This window comes from Mustela putorius, unplaced genomic scaffold (genome assembly GCF_011764305.1).
Source record: "Mustela putorius furo isolate JIRA1106 unplaced genomic scaffold, ASM1176430v1.1 tig00003845_pilon_pilon_pilon, whole genome shotgun sequence".
NCBI classification, from domain to species: Eukaryota; Metazoa; Chordata; class Mammalia; order Carnivora; family Mustelidae; genus Mustela; species Mustela putorius.
In genome coordinates this window covers 79112842-79136033 of record NW_025421998.1, presented here as the reverse complement: position 1 = coordinate 79136033, position 23192 = coordinate 79112842, and the positions used below count along the sequence as shown (strand labels likewise).

Here is a 23192-nt window from a genome sequence, read left to right as displayed (position 1 = left end):
AGTAAATACTGGATGAGGAGCCTCTATGGTGGTATTGGGAAGTAGAGGGTGACTTAGTGAATACAATTTTGAATTTGTTGAGTTTGATATTTATATACTACTTATTTATTACTACATGAAGAAATAACTAATGTGCACTTAAATAATCTGAATGTGAAATGGAGGACAATGGTCAGACCTGCATTCTGGTTTAAAATTTAAGATTAAGGGAGTCTAGAGCATAGAAAAAATGTGTAAGAACCCCCTTTCTGCTTTTTATTCAACTTCAATACTATGATAGCTATCTAATATTAATGTCCTAAATTGTTTGCTATAGTTTTAATTGTTATTTTAATTCCAAACTGAAGATGTTTTAACCATACTTGGAAGGATGCTAGGACAAATATAACTCATGTTGTTATTATTGTTTACATGTAAAAATAATTAAGGGATAAGCAAGTTTAAAATCTTGGGGAAGTTGCTGAGAGAACAATTCAGCCCCAAGGTAAATTCAATCTGAGACCGTTCTCTGACAGAGGTTGTAATCTGACAAGAATATTTTATCTTCACAGCCACAGGGCTTTTTGGGTAGATCATCTTAAAAATGTTAAGTGAATAATAAATAATGACAGGTAATTCCTCGGGGTCTGGGAATTCATTCTTGACTACAGTCGTTGATATTGTTCTCCATTTATGTTCTCCATAAACTTTTAGTCTCCATCTCAGCTGGGAAAGTAATTGCTTTTGGTCAGAGCTGGGGGGTCCACTGAGAGCAAGCATTCCTCTCTCAGAGAATCTAGTAGTTTCCTCTGACATGCCCTCATCCTCCTCCGTATGGAACCTATTCATGGGCCCTCCTTAGAATTTGAACAGGGCCAGAATCCATCCTCAGCACTGGAATTTGAATTCTTTTATTGCAGCTATAGTCAGGACTGTATGTGGATTTAATGTGCTAGATGTTTTATTTGAGTTAAAAGCGGTTTTATAGTTAATATATTATTAAAAGCTATTATTACTTGTATTTACTTCCTTTTTTTTTTTTTTTTTTTTTTTTTTTTTTTTTTTTTTTTTTTGTAAAGAACTCTGAAGGTTATAAAGAACCTCAGTCTTCCCATGGAGACAGAAGTCCCACTGACCACTATGCACATTCCATCTCCTGTATCCATCTTCTTTATCTTCTCATATTCCTTTGACTAAAGAATGTAAACAAAGAAACACAACTATATATAATTCCCGAAAGCACCTTTTGAACATTACTAGTGGCTTCCTTTTTAAAATCTATCATTAGCCAAGTACTTTACAAAATATAAAACAAGTTTCCAAGAAAGAGCATTTTTAACTGGTAATCCTGGATGGGTGTTCCTGGGAAAACCTATAAGGAAAGCAGAGACAATAACTCCACACGCAAGTACTGGTGGCTATAATAGTACTATTGCATCTGATGCAATCTCCTCTGAATCCATTATCCAAAGATTATGGACATTGAATCAGTTGTAAAGTGGCTCATATATCCAGTGAGAATATTCAAAGAAATGTAAAATAGACTTTATTTCGATTTTTGAGCGTCATAACAGAGCCAGACTAGATAGTTTACCCAACTTCAAGACTTACTGTTTGGATATAGTAATTAAGACTACGTGGTATTGGGAAAGACATGGGTATATATAGTTGGCACAGAATAAAAACCCATAAGTAGTTCCACATAAATATGATTATTTTAAAAAAATTTTTTTAAAGATTTTATTTATTTATTAATTTGACAGAGAGAGAATGAGAGAGTGAATGCAAGCAAGGGGAGTGTGAGAGGAAGAAGCAGGCTTCCCACTGAGCAGGGAGCCCAATGCAGGGCTCGATCCCAGGACCCCGGGATCATGACCTGAACTGAAGGCAGATGCTTAACGGCTAAGCCACCCCGGGGCCCCAAATGTGATTTTTGACAAAGGTACAAAAGCAATCTAATGGAAGAAAGATAGCCTTTCCAGCAAATGGTGCTGGAGAGGAGAAGTGAACACCCAAAGACAAAAACAGAAAACAAAACAAACAAAACTTTGACCTAAGCTTCATACTTTGTATGAAAATTAGCTCAAGATTGATCATGAACTTAAATGCATAAATGTAAAATTCTAAATGTAAAGTGGTGCATAAAATTCTAAAACATTTAGGGAAAAGCATGGAAGATAATCTTCATGGATCTAGTACTTAGCAAAGAGTTCTTAGACTTTCTTTAAAAAATTGTTTTATTTATTTATTTATTTATTTATTTATTTATTTATTTGAGAGAGAGAGAGAGAGCACAAACAGGGGAAAGGGCAGAGGCTTCCCGCTGAGCTGGAAGCCTGATGCAGGACTTGATCATGACCTCAGATGAAGGCAGATGCTTAACCACGCAAGTGCCCCCAAAGGTTCTTGTGCTTAACACCAAAACTATAATCCATGAAAGCAAAAGTTAATAAATGGACATCAAAATTTAAAATTTATATTTGTTCAACAAATATCCAATTAAGAGAATGAAGAAACAAACCATGAAATGAGAGAAGATATTTGCAAACCACAAAGAATAATACTGATAATGGGTGAAGAACACTTAAAACTTAGTAAACAAACAATCCAGTTAGAAAGTGGGCACACGATACAAAGATCACACTTCACAGAAGAGTATATACAGATGTTAAATAAGCACATGAAAAGATGTTCAACATCATTATCCATTAGGTAAATGCAAATTAAAAACACAGTGAGATATTCCTACACCCATGTCAGAATGGCTAAAATAAAGAATAATGAAGAATAAAGAATAAAATAAAATGGCTAAAATAAAGAATAATGATAGCACCAAATGCTGGTAAGGATGTGGAGAAACACAATCACTCAGACACTCAGACAGTGTGTGGGAATACAAGTAGTACAGCCAGTCTGGAAAACAAATTGACAACTTCTTAACAAAAGATTGCACACCAAACTGCCGTATGACCCAGCAACTGCAATCCTGAACATTTACTTCAGAGAAATGAAAATGTATGTTCGTACAAAAATCTACATACAAATGACTAGTCAAAGTCAAAACTTGGAAACAACCTAGCTGTCACTCAAAGTGTGAATGGTTAAGCAAACTGTGACACATCCATACCAAAAAACATCACTCAACATTAAAAAAGAACAAACTTGGGGTGCCTGGGTGGCTCAGTCCTAAAGCTTCTGTCTTGGGCTCAGGTCAGGATCCCAGGGTCTTGGGATCCAGCCCTGCATCAGGCTCCCTGCTTTGCAGAGAGCCTGTTTCTCCCTCTGCTTGTGTTCCCTCTCTTGCTGTCTCTCTTTCTGTGTCAAATAAATAAATAAATAAATCTTAAATAACAAACAAACAAACAAACAAAAACACCATTGCTTTGTGCTGAATTAGGTCCCTATAAGGTCCAGTGAAATTCCTAACATGTCTTTGGCCACAGAAGCTGGCAAGCTGTGCCTTGAGCCCCTCTGCAGTGTCCGTGATGTTGCTCTTACTGAAGTGGTAAGAGTTTTTTGTGGGAGTAGCTATAAATATTTATTACTGGCATCGTCCTGAGCCCTACTCAAACAGTAATTTGCGATGAACAATAAATATGGAGATGGAGGTTGGGATGGAAGGTGCTGCTGACAGACTGGCTGTTAGAAGTGCAGACATCACTTCTCAGCTGCACCTGAACTTGGGCGAACTGAAGAGAGGAATGCAACACGGCACATTCAGGAGCAGTATGGAGCCTCATTTTCCTCCGCTTGTTTTTATTCTTCACAATCCGTCCGTTTTTCATTCTTACTGTCTGAGTGACTGATAGAGTACCTTTTTACAAAGCACTCAGAATGTCTGTGTGAATTGAAATATGCATCACACCATAATTTCACATTTTCAGAGATTTTTCACATTGTTCCTTCTTAGCAGTCTGATTAAGTGCCTCCTAAAGCAAAGCAACAATATCTGAACTATCAAAGCAATCATCAGTGCATCTTCTGACTCTTCTCCATGAAAAAATGTCAGCTTGTGAAGTAGACTTTCCAAAATTTTCTTACTGACATTTTCTAATCCCCTTTTTAAAAAATTCCCTTAGGAAAAAAATATGACAAATGCTGATTTAATGGTGCCCTCTGTCTCCCAAGTTTCGTTCTTAATGCCTATCAGCGTATATACAAACATTCTAGGAAGAGATGGAAAATCAGCTCCACCCCCGCACCACTGCCACTTGCATTTAGAGGGAGATTCCCATTAGAATTAGCTGGGGGCTGATTCAGCCTGTTGTACAGAGCATTATTTTAAAGCAAGACCTTGTGAGAGGTTCTAGGAATTCTCTGTGAAAATGTACCATTGTCATAAATATTTCTGTCACTCTTAGGGGAAAAAAATCAGAGGTTTTTTCTGGAAGAGAACATTTAACCCACATTTTTGTGTTTTGGATAAATGTGAGTGCTCAAAGATCTTTTTTTCTATGAAAAGCTCATTGATAGGTTGATTTTAAAGAAGGTATGACCAAGTTCTTTTGAATGAGGGAGTGGCATATGAAAGCCTGAGGTGGGGGGATAAAAGAATATAATAGAAACGTGTTTATACAATATTATTGAAATGTGATCGAGGGGTGTCTGGGTGGCTCAGTAGGTTAAGTATTCAACTCTTGATTTCGGCTCAAGTCATGATCTCAGGGAGTCTGCTTGAAGATTCTCTCCCTTCACCCCTCCCCCCGCTCACTAACATTCTACTCTACTTGTTTCATTGCATGTCTGTCCATCTCTCCATCCCTCTGCCCAACTAGATTTTTGGTTAGTAAATAGATTTAATTCTGCTTTGTTGTTACAAATCAATTCAGATTTTTAAGATTTTGTTATGAATGACTTCCACCTTAGTTTTCAATATTATTGGAATAACGTTTTCAATATGATCCTGTTTTTTGTCTACTATATTTGTAACTGTGTCCAACTCTCCAGTATTTTTTTTTACAAATTGATCATGAACTATTTCACAAAACATCTCAATAAACTACAACAAATCAATCGCAAACAATGCTTCATGATGACAATGTAATATAATTAGTAAACAACAAAAAGATAGTTTAAAATAACACCATATGTTTACAAGTTTTAAAAATATTTCTAATAATTGGTAATACAGTGTGAACCATATGTTGTGTTTGTTACATATGTTCTAGATATTACTTGCCCGTAATATCTCTATATTGTCAGCATTTATTGCTACCAACTGATTTGTGGTTATATTCAATTTGCATTTTCTTTTGTACTACATTTTTTCAGATCCTGTTTTATATGCTTTAATAAGAGTCTACAGTCTTATTTTTATAGGTCCCTTGGTGATTTTATATCTCTGATGTTATCATCAGAACAAATACTTTTTCCCTGAGCTACTTTTCTTGTGGAATTCCGTATGATGTTTAACTGATTCACTATAATCAGTACATGCTTCCCTTCACCTGTTTCAAAACAGCTAAAAGATGTCATCTCTTCTGTTCTTGCGAGGAGATGGCATGTGTCACTGATTTTACTTACTCAGATTTTTGTTCCTATCCAGATTACTTAATCTTTTCCTGACTCAGAGAAGGGTTGCTTGAAGAACATTTGCTAGACACAACGAATGACAATTGTGCACTTGTTGTTCCTGGTCCTGGTATCTCCAGGTTTCCCCCAGATATTTCCCCATGATGGTCAGCACCGGTCACATGAGAACTTCTGGACTAGACCACCGCACTTACACTCTCTTCACTCAGCTAGTCACGAGACACTTACTAGACTTGAAGTTGTCTTGGGGCCCAGCATTAATAAAAAGAGTAGCTCACACATTTTACGGAGCAGGCACGGTTCTGGGGGATTTCCATGTGTTTACTCACATATTTTGGATGCAGAGATTTTATTCAGAGTGGTCATAAAAACATTTTTTAACCTTCCTATGGTGAGATATATTTGATGTTTGCCTCTCCAGTTTGTTAAAGGTGAAAAATTAATTTAATTCAGATTCAGCGGCAGCAGGATTAGTGAGAAACAAGTTTTCAGCATTTTCCTCTTGCCCTTATGGTTAAGATTAAGTTAAGATTGTCACAACAGATTAGATTAGCATAATTTCAGTTATTATTTGCATTGCCTATGGAAAAATATGCAAAGGCAGGCAAACATAATTTATTATTTGGGCTTTAATACACTTAAAATCACACCAGTGACTGTAGAAGATTACAAATGATCCTCGCAGGATTTTTTTTTTATTATTTTTTTCCTTCTTCATTCATTTGGTGTTATTTACTAAAGCTACACTCGCTGCTTTTGCATCTTTATCGGATGGTTTTTGTTTGTGCTCAAATAGATAACGGAAAGTACATCTACAGTCCCCAGGCCCTCTATGGAGGGAGGATCTGACTCTGAGTTTTCCTGGGAGCTGAGCCACTTCCTAATGTTGCTGCCGGCATGTGTGCGGTTCCTTTGTTAGCTGTGTGATGTATCTGTGGGTTGCAGGGCCAAGGGATTCAGAGTTTTCATTTCCTTTTGAGTCAAATTCTTAGTCTTCTCTATTCTAGGCAAAAACTCCTCCTTTCTAATCACTATGGAGGTGAGTGTCTGCCCTGAGCCCGGCTCTGCCCCACTTCCCATTCCTTAAAACACAGGGAAGAGGACAGCGGCACTTCTACCAGACTTACTGGGGGAAGGAAGTAAAACAAACAAAGAAAACATGCAGCCCTTCCATGTGCCTTGACATCTGGGAGATTCTGATTTCTGTTACACATTCGCTCGATGGGGAGAACTAGTTTACTAGTTGGTCTTTGAATGTCTTTCCTTCTCCCTGCAATATAGATCAGGGTTTCCCAACAACATAGCTACGACATCGTAGTCCAGGTAACTCTTTTGTGTGCAGAGTTGTCCTGCGCTTGCAGGATGTGTAGCAGCTTTTCTGGCCTCTACCCTCTAGATGCCAGGAGCAGACGTCCTCCTTTTGTGACAACCGCCGTTACCTCTGGACTGTGTCAAATATGCCCTGGGGGGGGGCAGAATTACTCCAGTTAAGGACCACTAATATATATTAGCTTTAACTGTAATTATAGATACCATTAATCTAATTTACAGAAGATAAATAATTACAGAAAACAAGGGTGGCTACTGTGACAAAATACCTTTTAAAATTTTACATTTAAAAAAACAAGTAGAATATATTTTTTAAATTGATCAGATTGACAAAAATGTTTAATAATTTAGTAGATGAGAATAATGTTAAAATGATGAAGAGCCTTGCATTAGAGCCCATCAAGACTTAACAGCTAGCTGTCAGGCATTTAGATGATAGTGACGGAAATGCACTTCTCATGCTTTCCTTCAGCAATATTGGAATGATTACTCTGCTCTAGAAATTGTGTGGAGGACTGGGGTTACAGAAATGAAAATGAAACAAAACAGTCCTTGTCTTCAAACATTGTTTGACAAAGATCATTTTTCTGAAGATAGAATCTTAATAAATTCAAGGAATCTAGATAGTATGAACTTGAATGAAATTTAATTCTAAATTTTGTCATTTTCTCAGTATTTGCCAAACTACTTTTGCCCTTGTCAATAAAATAAAATTTTGCTAATTTTTATCAGCGAAAGAAAGATCGTTGTGAATTGTCAAAAACTATTTAGTGAATCTTTTTAAACATTTTCTATTGTTACTCAAATTACATCAACTAAAACATTGCCATAATCATTTTAGGGATCTGTTTTCATGATGAGATAAATAAGACTTAAAATTGACTTCTCATTTGTTTATCTTCATACTTCCTTCTTCAGTATATATATTTCCCTTAACAATATATATTCAAAATATGACATTGTAGCATATTTCATTGGTTTATAATGAATATAGAAAATACCTTTTTAAGAATAGTCCATGAAGCATTTGCCTTTCCTCTACCGATATACACTGAGATCGTTGGCAATGATTCATTATTATAATTGGGTGATTGGGCATTAAGGAGGGCACATGATGTGATGAGCACTGGGTGTTATATGCAACTGACAAATAATTGAACACTACATCTGAAACTAATGATGTACTCCATGTTGGCTAATTGAATTTAAATAAAAAATTAAAAAAAAATAAAATCATCACCTCAGCTTTCAAAAAAAGGCAGTTTAAACAAAACAAAACAAATTGATACTGCAATGAAAAACCTTATTCATGCCCCCTTGTGCACTTCTTTTTTCTTTTTTTAAGATTTAATTACTTTACTTGATAGAGAGAGAGAGAGACACAGTGAGGGCGGGAAAACAAGCAGGGGGAGTGAGAGAGGGAGAAACAGGCTCCCCACCCAGCAAGGAACGCGATGCAGCTCAATTCCAGGACCCTGGGAACAGGACCTGAGCCCAAGACAGACACCTAACAATGGAGCCACCCAGATGCCCCCCCCCGCTGTGCACTTTTGTGAGAACGTCTGTACAGTAGGCACCTTGTCTTTGCACACATCTGCACCGTCACTGTGTTGCCAAGTGATCCTTGAAAGCAGCTACACTGATTTACACAACACCGAAAATATTGATTGTTTTCGCTTACCCCCAATTCATATTTGCAATTTTCTTATACTCTCGGCCAATTTGATGAATGGATAATTAGTATTTGATGATTTAAATTTGCATTTCCCTGACTGATGAGAATAAATATTTTAAATTTCTTTTTCTATGAATTGCTTCCTCATATATTTTCCTGTTTTTCTACTGAGTTTTTGGCGTCTATTTATTAAACTATAGGATTTCCTTATATGTTCTTTACATTCTTGTTTGTTATCCTTTGACACTTGTAGTTACATATAGCTTGTCCTGGTGAATGACCATCCTTTGGCTTTGTTTATTTTGTTTTTTTAATTGTGTTGAAGATTTTACATTTAAACCCTCATTAAATTAGCCTTTAATCCTCATTAATTTTTACCAAATTAATGTTTCCCTTGTGTTTTATTCCATATGTATCTCATCTAAGAAAAGCCTTCTCTATGCCATTTATAAAGTTATTCCCTATAATTTCTTTTAAAATATTTGTTTGGCCTTTAACATTTGTTTTTAATCCAGTTAAAATGTATTTTTGTAAATACTGAGAATAAGCATCTATGTTTAAGTTTTCAGTGTGAATAAACCTATCGCCCTGGTAATATAAGGTGAGAAGTCTAATATCTTCCCCATCGATTTTTAAGACTGTCTTTTCACATACCAGACTCCCTTAGAAGAATAATCCTTGTGTGGGGACTTTAATCTCTTATTGACCCATTGGTCCCAGGTGTTTTTAAATAAAGTTTTAACACAGTTTTTAAATAAGATCTATTTTTAGAATAATTTTAGATTTATAGAAAATCACAAAGACAGTACAATATTTGTGTTGTGCACCCAGTGTCCCCTCTCATTGACTCCTTAATTAGTATGGTATGTTACAATTCATGAACCAATATAGATACATTATTATTAACTTAAGTACATTCTTTAACCACATTTCCTAGTTTTACCTAATGTCCTGTTTCTGTTCCAGGATAAAACCACATTAAGTTGTCATATCTCCTTGGGCTCGCCTAACAATTTCTCAGACTTTCTTTGTTTTAACGATCTTGACTGTGTTGAGAGGTACCGGTCAGGTAGTTTGTAGAATGTCACTTTATTGGGATTTGTCTAATGTTTTTTTCTCCTTATTAGACTGGGCTTCTAGGTTTTTTGATCTGCTTGGGTGCCTGCCCTGCTCTCCTCAGAAAGCTTCATTATGTGAGTAATACAACTTTTCATACACTCGCGGTGCTCGTGTGGCTTATCAGCCTGACATAGGAACTAAATTTGAGGAGGAGGGAGACAGTCAATCCTGACCCCGTCGGGTGGCCACAACAGTTACATTGTTCATTAAAACAAATTAAGATCTTTGAATTGAGGCCCTAAACTGTGTTCTAGTGAATGTTTACAGAGCAACTAAATATTCTGTTAAACTTCTCACCAGGATATCAATTATGAACCTGTGGTGATAGATTTTGTGTTGCCTCTGTCTGACTTTCCCCTGTGGCTCAACATGATAGTCTCTCTGAGATCATAGTCATTCTCTGATATTTAAAAAAAAAAAATGCTCTAAATCTTTGCTTCTAATATTTTGGTATTTAATATAGCTTCGAATTTATTTTATGGTGCTATAAGGAAAAGATATCATTTTAATTTTTCTATATAAATGATCAATTATTCCAGTACCGTTTATTGAACGCCCTTATCTTTCCCCACTGGTTTGAAAGACTCTGTCATATAAGAACATTTCCCGGGATTGCCTGGGTGGCTCAGTCATTCTGTGTCTACCTTTGGCAGCTCAGGTCATGATCCCAGGGTCCTGGGTTCGAGCCTACATCAGGAAGCCTGCTCAGCGGGAAGCCTGCTTCTCCCTCTCCCACTCCCCCTGCTTGTGTTCCCTTTCTTGCTGTCTCTTTCTTTGTCAAATAAATAAGTCTTAAAAAAAAAAAAAAAGCCATTTCCCTATATGTTCCTCATGTGTTTGACAATACCACAGACTTCAAGAAGGGGAGCTTCTAGCTTAGGGCCCATGCATTAAAGGGTCTTCTTTTGTCCCCCTCCAGCCACATCGCTTCCTTTTTTTTTTTTTTTCTTTAAAGACTTTATTTATTTATTTGAGAGACAGAGATCACAAGTAGGCAGAGAGGCAGGCAGAGAGAGAAGAGGAAGTATGCTCCCTGCTGAGCAGAGAGCCTGACGTGGGGCTCGATCCCGGGACCCTGGGATCATGATCTGAGCCAAAGGCAGAGGCTTTAACCCACTGAGCCACCCAGGTGCCCCCAGCCACATCCCTTCCTAAGGTAAGAGGAGACAGCAAGGAAAGAGACTGACCCACTCAGAGCCCATGTCACAGTTTTAAACCTAGCTAGTGGTAGAGACCCTGGATCCTAAAATTCCATGCCCAAACAACTCTGGGCCCACTTACACGACCTGTACAATGTGCTTCTCCCAAGGGCAGGCCATACCACAATAAGCCTGAGGGCTGGCCAAGTGGATGCTGTGTTGGCGGATTTGTGGAAAGAGTTTGGATGTACAGGCTGGGGTCCTGATGTCCATACATGGGTGTGCATGAGACCTTTGAGAATGGAAAGAGAATAAGGTTAGGCTGAGATTCAGGAGCTGGAGTCTGAGGCTTGCTCCTCCTATGCCACCACATTCTGAGATGGAACTCCAGGAGTCCCAAGAATTATAAATTCCAATTTTGCCTTCCAAGTATATATACATATAAATGTATATATGTCAAATTAGAAATATAAAATATATTTCACTTAATTGTTTATTCGCTAAATTAAATGACATATGGGTTTCCATTTGCCCAGTTGCACTAGATCCTACAAATGTTAAGGGACGTCTTGTGTCTGTGTATGTTTCTAGATTCTTGATCATGTTCCATTGGGCGATTTGCCTATTCCTATTTCAATAGCACCCTGCCTTAATTAATATAATAATTAATCAAAAGGGCACTTCCCCTGCCAATTTTGTTCAAAATTATCTTAGTCATTTTTGTCCTTTTTTCCTCCAATATAAATTTGGGGGATCCACATATCAAGTTTAAAAAAAGGCTCCTTTAAAGCTATCACTTTGAAAAAATAAAACTGTTTTATTCTCTTTTTAATTTAAAAGCTCCCTTTTAGCCTAACTTATGAATTTTCTCATGTTTTAACTCCCTACCATTGATTCTGTCTTAACCTCTAAACTAGTGGTTTGCCCTCCAAGGGACATTTGACAATGTCTGGAGACATTTTTGTTTGTCACAGCTGAAGTGAGGGGTGCCTCTAGCCTGCAGTGGGTAGAGACCACGACATGCTGCTAAATGTCCTACGATGCACAGGACAGCCCCCACAACAAATTGTCTGACCCAACATGTCAACAGTGCGAAGGCTGAGAACACTGATCCAGATGACGTAGGAACATGTAGAACACATTATGATGCATATGTACATGTAAGCGTACCTTAGAAGTGTGTGTACTTGTTTGTACACATGTGAGTATATTGTCATCAGTGCTTCACTAACTACTTTCTCACCCACTGCCCTGCATCTGGGATTCACCAAGCAACTTACCAACATTATCTTATTAATCCTCATCCAATGCTCTAGAAATAGGTGACAACATGATTACACTTGTTTTATTAATTCAGAGACACAGATCAAGTATCTTATCGGTATTCCTCACAAAAGAAAAACATATTTCACGAAGTCCCCTGTTTCAGCTATTATGTGATAGGTGATAGTTTCTTCCTTTCTTCTATTAATAAAAGTTGGATGACTTTTCTTCAGGCAACAATACACTTCCTACTTTTCAACATGCTATTTAAGTCTAAGTACCTAATTCTTAACATAGAAAGGAACCTAATTTTAATGCACATTTTAAAATTTTATCTAGGTGGGTAGAAATATTTTCATACTTGAAGAAAAAATCTGAGGAAAACTTTTAGAGAAGATTTTAATGGGTTAGTGATTAAGAATCTGAAAAGAGCTAATGCTATCAAGGAATTTACTGAGCTAATGAGGAGAAGCCGTGCCATTAGGTTTTAGACTTCATTTGTAAGTTTAATGCTTAAAAGCAAACTGATCTTCAGTAATTCTGAAGGGATTATTACTAGACACACTGATTCTTATGGAATCATAAATCTGGATGTGGCTATAAAAGAATAGTTCAAGCTGAAGGCACAGATCGTAAGGGCAAGCACATCCTTCTTGCTCCCGTAGCTGGTGGAATAACACTGAAGTATGTGTGATGATTAATTTTATGTGTCAGCTTGGCTGGGCCATGGTGTCCAGATACGTGTTCAGACGTTATTCGGGATAATTCTGTGGTAATTGTTGTTTTGGATGAGATTAGCATTTAAAGTAGCATTTAGAGAAACTTAGAATAAAGCTGATTAGCTCCTTTAATGTGGATGGGTCTCATCAGGAGAATTCCTGAGAACCGTAGCCTGACCTCCTCCTAGTCAGAGGGAATTCTGCAGCAGATGGCCCGAGCACTTGAAGTACAGCGTTGGCTCTTTCTGGATCTCCTGCCAGCCCAACCTGCAGATTTGGGATTTGCCAGCCTCGATAATCATGAGTCAATTCCTTAAAATAGGTATCTCTCCATACATAGACACATACCCTATGGGTTCTGTTTCTCTAGAGAACTGTGAGCGATACAGTATGTATTGAAATTCTTTTAAAAAAATTATTTATCGTGATCAACGATATGTAGAAAGATGGATTGAGAAACAGATACTTTAAACTAAAAAGAATTATACAGAGTATCAAGTAGCCAGTTGTATTTTCTTTCAGTTAGACAATTGGTTTACATACTTTTCCATCTTTTTCTGCTGTCAAATCCCATCACTGTGCTGTGAGTATTATAAACATACTGAGATAAATACTACGTATCCAGTTCTCCTGTCCTTGAACACATGGGAAAATAAATTTCCTAGGTGGTCTTGCATTTAGGCAGGCCAGTGGGACTAGTCTTGGCTAAAGAAATGTGAATGGAAATCACCTGTGTCACTTCCAGGTTGCAGCAGGAGAAATCTTCCTGTGCACTTAGCCAAACGCTTCAGTGATTCTGGGGAGCAGAGCGAGCCTCTGCCTGGCTTTGATACAGAAGTAAGCCTTTATTGTCTTTAACCACTGAAATTCATGACTGTTTTACTACGGCACAACCTGGCCTATCTAGACCAATATATAAGGCAATGCTTCCTTGCTGGCATACATAAATACTGGAGAAAAGTTAATCGCAAGTATATCCTTATGAAACATGGTCATAGTCTCTAAAAGAATAACAAGGTGCACCCAGAATTAATACAATATAACCAAGAATTAATTAATAAAGTTGTAAAATTAACATTACCATGTTATCTGATACTTGGACTAAATTCGAATGTATTTAAGTCAGTTTATGTGTATATCAGTTTATGTCTCACAGTTTCTCTGACATTGTTCAAATCATCTCAATTCCCTCTTCCACCATTTCCTTACCACAATGTTATAAAAATTAGGAAGATGAATCATTTTTTAACGTTGTAAGCTTCTTGGAGAAATGCTTTTAACAAATTACAGCACAAGTTTTATTTGAGGCCAACATTCCAGGGCACATACAAATCAAAGAATAATGATCACATAATTTTAGTCCCATTGATGTATCATAACGAGATATAAATTAACATTGTGTACCTGACTTAGTTCTCTCTTCTACTTCCTCTCCTTGGAGAAGTGATGAAACATAGATATCACAATGTTTTTCTGGTTCCTGAGCTAGACTTCCCACCTACACGGAAGGAAGATTTGCTTCTCGGGAAAAAAAAGAAGAAAACTACTTAAAGCTCAAACTTAATCTCAGCAGCAACAGGCACTGGGTCCTAGTCATTTGTCCTGCAGGAGTAAATGGCTTTTCAGATCTGAAAGTCTGAGGAGGGTACTGGATTGGCCTTACTTTCTGTGTGCAAGACCTGGACCTAAACGTTACTCTTTTGTGATGCTGAACTGATCATTTAATCAAACTTATACTCAATTTCCTCAATTCAAAAATATGTTTATATACATGTAGCTCATATTGGTATATCTGGTGCTTAGTAACTACTCAAAATTATTGATTGAATAAATACAAGAATGGATGGGTGGGTGGTAACTATGAAGTTCATAGATTGAGATAATGCTTGTGAATATATTTTCTAAATGATTAAGATGTTTCAGTGTTTCAATGATTAATATCAATGTAAGATATTATCAGTAAAAAAGTGTTTTAAAAACATTATCTCTAGTGTTTATTAGGTGTAAGTCTGCAGCCTGATAGGTTAACAAAGTAGAATTCTTGTGGATTCTGTAAGCACTTAGTGGGAGGTTCCCTTTGTAGCAACCTGGTTGGGGGCTTCCAGGCTCCACCCATCTGTCCCTGGAAACATATGCTAACAACATGTTTGAACTTCACAGGGGACGTGGAGTTTATGCACCAGGAAGCTGAAGTCTGGCCTTTCTAAAAACAATGATTCAGAAGTAGTTGGAAAGGGACCACAGAGGGGATGCCTTTACACCTCAAACTTGTATACTCATCTCTCAGAGAAGATAGGCCTTGGGGGTGGGGGGTGGATAACCGTTCCAGTGACGCCCCCTAAGAAAGAACTTCCTCCAGAACAATGAATAATATATGTGAAAGACTTTTGACCTTGAAGCCGTGCAGAAATTAGGTTTATTATGCTATATAGTTTAGGGTCTTAAAATCATAGGAACCTCCAAAAGGTGAAGCAACTGCTTTGGACCAGATCTTCAAAGAAAACCTCTGATGTGAAGCTGCAATACTTCAAAATGGTTACAGACTCTGACATCTGAGTTCTTCAAAAGATCAACTTATGTCTGGTTCTGATTTGCTATTGATTTAGAAAGAACTATTTTCTTTGGGCATCAAAGTTTGTTTTTGTCATAAGCAAGAGCCTCTCCTATCTAGCTCCTGCCAGACCCAGCTCACTGCAGAATTCTCAAAGGATTTCATCACCTGTAGAGACTGACTTTAACTCAGGAGATTTGCTTAGAACTTTAGAGTGTTAGGCAATTTGCTAGTTATCTGTGAAATCCATCTTTGACATATAAATAAAGCTGTTAAATTTGCTATGACCGTCTCTAAGAGAGTAGGGCAGCCTAATTAGGTAATGACTGGTGATGACAATTATACCACCTTTATTTTTTTTTATTATTATTATTCTAGACTTCACCCCTTCACACCTCTCCCCGCTGCCATTATTATCACCACCACAATCAAACTCCTTTTTCATTGGTTTAATCATATTCTGCTGGGGATGGTTTGTAAGACAAATAATCACCAAAAGTCTCAAGAAAAAGGAAGTCTAATTATATTTAACATTTTCACAACTCTTTAATTTAGTTTTTTTAAAGAATTTCTAAGAGCTCCATTCATAATGGACAGCCACCAGATATCTACAAATGGTTGTAATCTTCTCAAAGTCCAAAGGTGTTTTCTAAGAACAATACTCCTTAGGGGTCACTACCTTAAGTCTGAAGCAATTAACATGAAGGCAGAAAGCTCCCTGAAAGCTCCCTCTGGTTTGTGGCTTTCTTTGCTATGGCCCCTGATATTTGTTTTCGGGGTTTCAGTAAGTCTAGACAGATTTCTTCTAAGTATGCAAGAATGAGGGCGTACAAACATAGCTCACTCCCTTGCTCTCTTTCTTTCCCTCTTTCAACAATCCATAGGATATAGGGGGTATAAACACTCTTCCCTACTCCAGCCAATAACATTCCTGCAAGAAAACAAAACAGAACAGAATGAATTATTAACACCAGAGATTGTCAAACTACCGGTGATAAAATAGCTACACAAATTATGAAATGTAATTTGTAATTTTGTTCTATTATTTTCATTAAGATTGAGTAGACAAAGCGGTAGAGACCTACCACTATATGCAAAATTCTGTTTTTATCCAGGCCTGCCCTCATCCCCCGCCAAAACCCTTCTGGTCGCACTAACTATATCAAGCAGCCCGTTGGGACAATAGAGGCTTTCATGCCCACTACAGATAATCACATTTGGGTGGGTGTCCAAGCAAAAATTCCACCAGTCCAAGTTAAATAAGTAAGGAAGATTTTATGCAAAGCAATTGCAACAGGAGAGCAAGGCCAGAATTGCGTTTGAATTCACGTTCATTGAAATCAACAGCAGGAGAGTTTGTTGGCACTGGGGTGAGCTTGTGGAAGAGTCCTGGAGGACCCTAGGAGGGAAGGTTGGTCAGTGTGTGAAGCCACTGAGTTACTCCTAAGCCTGTGAATGTTCTTCTCTGTGATTAGGCCATCCATGTTTGCTCCTGTGCACGCACAGAACTACACAGCCGCCTCTTCTTCCACAGACACTGTGGCCCTGTCTCCTTGATGATTACATTTTAAAGAAATAACTCCCAGCTCCTGGAGAAAGACATTTCTGGGTTTAATACTGGCAAAAGGCTTCTAAAAGGTTCATATCTCAAAGGGGCAGAGAAAGAATGTACATGTTTTCTAAAGCAGATGCTCTGAGGAAAGGGACGTCAGGAGCCTGGAAAGAGAGGAAGTCTGTCTGAGGTCAGGCAAGCCGAGAGGAATGTTAAGGCTGTCCTGGTCATGGGGTCATTTTGGTTATTGTTGAACTAGAGTCTTTCAATAGTATGACATTCTACAAAATAAAATGTGGTGGAAAATGGGTTTATTTTAACTACATACAAGAAGGGTTAGCCACAGAGTAGCCTCACTGGGAGAATTTTCTCCTCTAAGTCATATCTCCACAACAGTCATCATTGAAAACTACATGATGTCAGTATGGTTTTCCAGTATGCTCTTACTGACTATCGTGATCAAAATACAAAACTGGTTTTCAAATGCAACCAAGTCATCATACGGTTCAAGTGACCTGAAGAAAGGCAGTTACTTTCTGGGTACTTGCTTTATGCTCAGACAGGAAGGAGAAGTCCTTAAAAACTTTTCTTCTTTGTAATGATATACAATGATAGAACTGCCACTTTGCTCCCCATTTCCATACATCACAAAATGAGCTTTCTTACCAAAAACCAAGCACTTTGGTTTTCACTCCTACCTCAAACCCTCCCCAGTTCCCACCCCTGGTACTTTTTGGTCTTTTGTTTGTTTGTTTGGAAGTTGAGAAGCTTGCTTACAACATTGCTCTTAGAATGTAATTTGAGTTATGTTTCTCTAGGCACCCAGAAGCCAGAACACATCACATAAATAAAATTAACTGCATTTTTGAACCAGACTCTAAGCTTGTTCATGGAAACCAAGATGAATTGCTTCCAAATGGACATCAAAACTCATCCCTGCAATTGGAACACCTGTCCCAACAAATAAAAGAACTGGTGCTTCAAGAATAATTTTCTGTGTGTAATTTCTCTGTATATTTCTCATCATACATATCGTCCTATAAACAAAGTGTAAGTTAGAAAGGAATTCACTTTCCAATAGTTGCATCTTCATTTCCTAACATTCATCCACAGTCTCTGCTGGCTTTACTCACCCATACCTGCATACATTGTTCCCACCATACGTTTTGCCTCTACCAGCAGCCATCAGAAATGATGCAGCCTCTGGGTGAGGATACTGCCCTAATCGCTACTTCTCTAAGGTGTTTACAGCCAACCACTCACAAATAGCTTTTTTCTAAGGAATGTGATTTCTTAGTATTCCCCAGTGTTTTCTGTTTTCTTTTTCTAGCTTTATTGAGATAGAGGTGATGTATTATATAAAAGGTGTACAACATGGTGATTTGATATATGTATATATTGTCAAATGATTAACACAATAAAATTAGTTAACACCTCCATCACCTCACGTAGTTATCTCTGTGTGTATGGTGAGAACATTTAAGATCTCTCAACAGCTCTCAAGGATACAGTATAATATTGTTAACTATAGTCATCAAGCTGCACCTTAGGCCACAAGAATTTAGTTATAAGTGAAAGTTCGTACCCTTTGATCGACATCACCCCTTTCCCCCCATACCCCATGTATTTCCTTAGGGCCTTACTACATGTTGGGCTATTTAAATGAGTTAAGTGCACACAGATTGCAACTTCTAAAAAAAAATTCTGATTGAGGCGCCTGCGTGGCTCAGTGGGTTAAAGCCTCTGCCTTCAGCTCGTGTCATGGTCCTTATTACAAAGGGTCCCGGGATTGAGCCCCGCATTGGGCTCTCTGCTCAGTGGGGGGCCTGCTTCCCCCTCTCTCTCTGCCTGCCTCTCTGCCTACTTGTGATCTCTCTCTCTGTCAAATAAATAAATAAAATCTTTAAAAAAAATTCTGATTGCCCACATTCACCCTTACTTCACGTCATAACATTTCTATAATAATTATGCTAATGACCGCCTAATCAGAAGAAAATACTTCAATGTCACCACGGTAGGGCATCTGTTTGGGGCTGGTTTGGTTAGCAGCAGATTATTGACCATCTTACTCGGTTTTGATGACACAAACTTAAATGGGAGAGACCACTGAAGATTTTAGATATAGTGCAAAATCATGACATGGAGTCACTTTAACAGAATTAGGATGTTTTCAATCCCTTGAAGTAATATGATAAAGACTTCGTGGAGAAAAATGCCTTATTGAATGTTAATAACAAAATTAGAAGGAAAGAAGGAGGGATGGAGGTGTGGATGGTGGATCAAAAGGGCTGTGGGCTACAGAATTGGTAAAATACAGCTTTCTTTTCAGAACATGATTCTTATTCATTTTGTCATGTTTGTCATGTTAAGTTATTTAATCAGTATTCCATCATTAGACACATACTATGTATTCTTCCTTATTACAAAGCCTTCTGCAGTAAACTTTCATAAATACATTTAGCATGCATCTGAATGACAAGTACCAGACCCAGCACAGCATTCGTTGGAGGAAACTAGCCAGGACGGAGCAATCAGGGGCAGGTACACAGCTCCCTGTTGCCCATCACACCTAGACTCAGTGCTCAGAGATCAAGCAGGACCAGAGAGAAGCCCTGGAGAGTTTAAAGGCATGCCGTGCTTTCCCTTCCCCTAGTCTAACCCGTGTGTTTCCAGCAGTATATGGCAAAACTCTGGCCTCCTGCTCTCGTCTACCCTCTCTGGATTCCTGGTTGATGAACATGAAGGGAAGAACCTAAATAGAGGACAGAATTTAGAAAAATGATGGATGGGTGAAATTTTTTAATGTTTAGGCAACATCTTGCCTAAACTCCCCAACTTACTTCATTTTCAATTTTATTGCTCTGTTTTAATTTTTTCATCACAATTATTTTTACCCTGAAATATTTTATTATTTGCTCATTTAGAGCAAATGTGCTCACCCCAGACTTGAAGATGGATTTCATGAGAGGAGGGACCCTGTCTGACTTATATTCCTGGCATGCAAAATAGTATCTGCATCATTGTGAGAACTCTGAATATTTGCTGGGAAAAAAAGGAATGAATAAATAAATTCTATTACTTTGAAAATCACCTGTACTTTAGACAAATACTATGTAATATAATCTTATATAAAGTATATAAACATTTATTATAGCATAGATACATAATACACATATGTTTGAATATATATAATGTATATTATGTGTATATACATATACATATACATATATATACATATATATAGTGTACATTAGAGCATGTGTGTACACATGTGTGTGCTTAGAACTGGTGTGAGAATAAGCCTGCTTTGAGACTGGAAGACTGGTAACTATTCAAAGAGCCAACAGAGCAATGTCAGGATTGGATTCTCTCTTTCCACAGCACCATGGGTCTTTCTTCTTTCCCAGAGAGAAATGATAGGGAGTTTACCTTTTTCTGAGCTCCTGAATGCACTCTGCCATTAGTTGTCCTGCCTCACTGAAGTCCCCACAAACTGGGGGTGAGGCAAAGGGAGTCTGGGTATTTCTGGATTGACTTCACAATGTCTCAATCATGCTGAGGTGCACCAAGTGCCAGGGATCTTGCTAAAGTGTTGACAACAATCTCATTTGGGAAATGTCCTGGAACTGGGAATGCAAATCTGGGGGTCTGTGGTATGATCCTGATTTCTGGATAGGTAGGGGCTGCTGATTCAGTAACAATCTCTCTCTCTGCTGGCGGGGGATCCGGCCTCAACGACCTGCCTCGAACCTTCCTCACCTCTCAGTCCTCAAGACCACAGCAAAGCCCTGGTTGTCATGTCACTATCTGGTCTGAGGTACGGTGGCTTTTCTTTCATATGGCATCAGAAACTTCACTGGTAACAAGGGTTTTGGGGTTCTGAGGAATGTCTGGGCTTGGTCGGAATTTCTGCCCATCTCTGAGACCTGCATTGACTTCATGAAGCTATTTCGATTTCACTAAACTACATTTCACAACATCTGGCTGACTGGTCATTTCTCCCTAAGCTTAAACACATAGTTAGGGCACGTATCGACCTTCCTGTCTACAGACAGGTATGATTTCAGCATGTGAACCCAGAAACCACCCACCTTGCTTTATCCTCTATGGCTGAGGAGGATTCTGTTACAAAAATCCAAGTGGACATAAATATTTCCTAATACTGACTATTCCTACTGACTATCCCATTAACCCAAGTCTCTGTTTAGCCCTAATATCTGCAAGCCCTATTTCAATTCAATGCATTTTCTAACCATGGAACAATGTCCTCTTGCCTCATACCTGACATGGTGACAACTCTAACATTCCCAGTGACAAATGACTTCTAGCAGTGTTATCCAAACCTACTTGATTTTGGCAGCTCAGCCTCCATGGGACTTGGTCTCAGCTCCTGACGAGTTTCCAGTCTAATTATGAGTGTCAGAGACCTCTGCTCCCTTTTCTGGAAAGACTCTGATTCCTATATAAACTGTGTGTCTGAGAAGGAAAGATAACACCTCATTTCCAGCCTGCAAGTTTGAAGTCGTTTCTTACACCCTTTCATTCTGGGTATCTCACATAACACTGCCTCTGTCTAATTCAGCTGTGTGTGTGTGTGGGGGGGGGGAATAGCCTAGAAAATTTGAAATTCTGTGTACTCAGGAAGAAACAAGGTGAACTTGGGCCAGAGCCCAGGGACTGCCCAGGGACTATCGTTTCTTGATATAACAGTGTACAGTTCAACCCAACACTCTTCCACACACACCCTCAGGAGTTGCTGTAGGACCCACAGTGGAAGGTGAGCTTTTACCCAAAAGAAAACAAACTTCACAAAACCATTACATCTCAAAAGAAACTGAAGTGTGCATTTGGAAAGAAGGGGGTTTAGGATAATCAGAACAAAGAGGAGGTTTACAGGGAAGGTCTATGAAGAGGTTTGGATAATTATTTGAGGGAATAAACCCATCAGGGTATTTTTAAATGAGTTTCTAACTTTTTAGAAACTGTGACAAAGTTCAGTTGATTGCAGGTGTTTTCCTCTTCAAATCTCTAAGACATTGAATTCCAGACGCTGTATTCTCACAACCCTTATTACTCCTATTTCGGGCTCACTCTCCTGATCTTCTTCTTACTCAGGCAGTTGCTTTCTAGTCTGTAAGACCTAAATCAAGCATCCTAGAAAATACGGTGTTAGCGGGTACTGATTCAGAGTTTCAGTCGGCAAACCAAATAATAGGTCTTAAATCTTAATGTGACCACAGTAAAACAGAGTCACTTGGGGATTCAACATGGTGATGTGTCAGAAAAGTATCCATACGTACCCCAGAGATCTGTTTAGATATTTCTCGTGTTAATTTTCTTCTCTTGAAACCCAGCTGGTCAAAAATGGATCCTTCTCTCTCTTTCTACACCATCCTTTTAAGGCCTGATCTGCTTCTCTCATTTACTCCCTTTACAGGGCTCCCCATCTCAACGTCAGCCAAATCTAGAAGCCACCCTCCCACAAGAAGCTCTTGCCTTGAGAAGAGAAAGCCTCCTGCTTGGACGGATATTCTGAAATAAAGAAAACAAACAGGCAAACAAAAATCAGCCTCCTTGGAATCCCACAGCTTAAACGTATGAAGCAGAGTTTAGGCTTTGGCCATCTCGAGTCAAGTGTAAGGGCTTTTCTTACATTCCTTCTGAACGACACAAAGAAGCCCAGTTGCTCCTCTGCCCAGAGACCACCCCATGGTCCTGAAATGGGAATATTTTCTCCTCACTCAACTATGTTTTAGAACAGCATATTTGTAAAATAACTTTTCTTCTGTATTTTTTTGCAATTAATAACTTCAGGAAGTTGAATAAGATGAACAAACAAGGTAAGTCCCAAGATCCAAATAAATTTTAAAGTTTTACTGTTGATATCCCCCACTCCTAAGTGGATTACAAAGTTCAGTCCTGACTTGGGCCTTCTAGGCTCCCAGTAGGATCTCCGGTTATGTAATTCTGGTTCTCTGAGTCTTCAGAGAAGCAGTACAGCTCAACGGTTATGAGGACAGGCTGCCAGACTTGCAGTTCCGTGCTCACTGGTCCTTATTCACGACCAGTGTATGCCCTGGATCCGTGGACAGGGGACAATGAGTTGGAGGCACTAGCATCAAGATAACTGCGCAGCGGACCCTGCCAGTATCCCAAGAGCTCACCCTACCCCGTGTGTCTGTAGATAAGGCCTCTGCTGAGTTTACCTGAACACATTGCTTGCTTGAAGTCTTCAAGAATCTAAGATACTATTGTTCACTTGAAAAAATCTGGGATGCACTCTAGTTCCTTTTCTTTTTCTTCTCTTTTTTTAATCTATGAAGCCACTTTGATT

General features: G+C 38.4%; 1 protein-coding gene across 1 annotated transcript in view; it reads left to right on the top strand.

Moving 5' to 3' along the window:
- Positions 1–17848, top strand: part of SLC13A1 (solute carrier family 13 member 1) — a 117616-nt gene extending 99768 nt beyond the window's left edge. Inside the window, exons 16-17 of the transcript XR_006601389.1 lie at positions 9643–9708; positions 17677–17848. The gene's annotated coding sequence lies outside the window, so the exon portion shown is untranslated. The remainder of the gene's footprint in view (positions 1–9642; positions 9709–17676) is intronic.
- Positions 17849–23192: the final 5344 nt, after the last annotated feature.